The following is a 2,382-nucleotide window of genomic DNA, read 5'->3' as shown; positions in this document are numbered from 1 at the left end:
GAGGTCTCACCAAGTAGCCCAGGCAGGTCTTGAACCCGCGGGCTCAGGCAGTCCACTCACCTCAGCCTCCCAAAGCGCGGGATTACAGGCTGAGACACCGAGCCCGACTCACAATCAGATTTTTATTTTTATTTTTTTTGTTTTTGAGTTTGAGTCTCACTCTGTCGCCCAGACTGGAGTCAGCCTCGACCTGCTGGGCTCCGGCGATCCTTCTGCCTCAGCCTTCCGAGTAGCTGGAATTACAGGCATGCGCTACCACGCCCGGCTGATTTTTTGATTTATTGTAGAGATGAGGTCTTGCTGCCTAGGCAGGTCTCGAACCCGAGGGCTCAGGCAATCTACTCACCTCAGTCTCCCAAAGGCGCGGGATTATAGGCTGAGCCACTGAGTCCGGCTTGTCTCTCACTTTAAATCAAAAACTTTAAACAAGTAAACTTACCGAAGAAGACATGTCAAAAACCGAGAATATCCTAAAGCTACGTCTCTTGGGCCAAAAAGTTGGCTAAATTTTGAAGACAGAGAGCGAGTTCTCGAAGGAAATTAACAGTGCTACTCCAGTGAACACACATGATAAGAAAGCGAAACATCCTTATTGGTGGTATGGAGAGAGTTCTCCAGGTCTGGATAAGAGATCAAGCCAGGCCGAGTGTGGTCTACTTGGAAGGTTGAAGGGGAACAATCACAGGAGACTAGCCGGTTGAGGCTGCGGTAACCATAAGTGTGCCACTGTGCTCCAGCCTGGGAGACAGAGTGAGACTCTGACCCAAAAAAAGAAAAATCTGATGAACTAGTAGCAGAGCAGGAAAGTAGAAAAGGAAGGGAAAGGAGATGAGGGGACAGCGTGGTTTTCAGATCACAGGCATTAGGCAGAGAGGACAACGAAGCACCTGAATGCCAGCTCTTCCGGTCTTCAGAAGCCTTGGCGTAAAAGCTTGTTTTCTTCAGCACGTGGGCACTTGCTCCACAGCCACGATGACCTCCTGTCGAGGTTGTCGGTTCCATAGTCTCTCTGACCAACAACTGCCCATGACCCTTGCAGGGCTCTGGCGACTTGGCCTCTGTGGCTCTCCATGCCCTGCCTCACTTGTTTAAGTGCTTTTGTGATTCTGAGAAACACGCTCGGCAGTCGGTGCGTTTTCTCCTGTAGTTTGCCGGGCCTGCGAGGCTAGCCTCACTTTTCTTTTTTGAGTTGGAGTCTCACTCTGTCACCCAGGCTAGAGGGCAGTGGCACGCTCACAGCCACCGGGGCCTCGACCCGCTGGCCTCAGGCGATCCTTCCGCCTCAGCCTTCCAAATAGCTCGAACTACAGGCACGCACCACCACACCCAGCTACTTTTTTGATTTATTGTACAGATGAGGTCTTGCCAAGTTGCCCAGGCTGGTCTCGAACCCTTGGGCTCAGGCAGTCCTGTCACCTTGGCCTCCCAAAGTGCTGGGATTATAGGCGTGAGCCACAGTGCCCAGCCTTATTATTATTATTTTTTTAATTTATTGTAGAGATGAGGTCTCGAACCCCTGGACTCGGGCAATCCTCTGGCCTCCACCTCCCAAAGCGGTAGAATTACAGGCGTGAGTCACCCGCCCCGGTGGCTAGCCTCACTTTCCTTTTTTCTTTTCTGGAAGCAGGATTTATTGAGAGGACAGAAAAGCTCCCCCAGTGGGTTGCCACTAGTCTCACTTTTCTTTTTCCTTTTCTTGAGTTGGCGTCTCACTCCGTCGCCCAGACTGGAGCGCAGCGGCTGCTCCCGGCCACCGCAGCCTCGACCTGCTGGGCTCCGGCGATCCTCCCGCCTCAGCCTTCCAGGTAGCTGAAACTACAGGTGCGCCCTACCCCACCCGGCTAATTTTTTATTTTATTTGATTTGATTGTAGAGATGAGGTCTTGCCGGGCCAGGCCGGTCTCGAGCCGGCGAGCTCAGACAGTCCACTCACCCCGGCCTCCCAAAGCGCCGGGATTATAGGCTGAGCCACCCAGCCCGGCCTAGCCTCACTTTTGTCCGGTCAGTAACGACTCGCTCGGGAAAACTCGGGTGTCACCTGTCAGAAGAGCTCCCGGCCCGACACCTGAGCGCGCTCCCAGCACGCCTCTCCGTCTTTGTCCCTCCTTTCCAGTTCACGCGATTTGTGTGATTCGGACCCGCGCCGCCCTGTCCCGAGGGCACCGATTCGCCCCCAGCCCATCCCCGGCTGGGTGGGGCGCCCTGACACCTGCACGCGGCGGAGAGGAGCCACGTTGGGCCGCCAGCGACGTGGGCCGAGCCCGCGAGCCCGAAACAGCCCAGGCCCCCAGGACGCGTCGTGGGCCAAGGCCCCGAATCCCGACCACCCCAGGACCCCAGGGCCCGGGCGGGGGGAAAGGGCCGCGTCCAGGAAGCCCACCT

This window comes from Carlito syrichta, unplaced genomic scaffold (genome assembly GCF_000164805.1).
Source record: "Carlito syrichta isolate Samal-C Ts95f unplaced genomic scaffold, Tarsius_syrichta-2.0.1 Scaffold302384, whole genome shotgun sequence".
Lineage (NCBI taxonomy): Eukaryota > Metazoa > Chordata > Mammalia > Primates > Tarsiidae > Carlito > Carlito syrichta.
The sequence above is the reverse complement of the archived record's forward strand: the minus strand, read 5'-3'. Positions refer to the sequence as shown.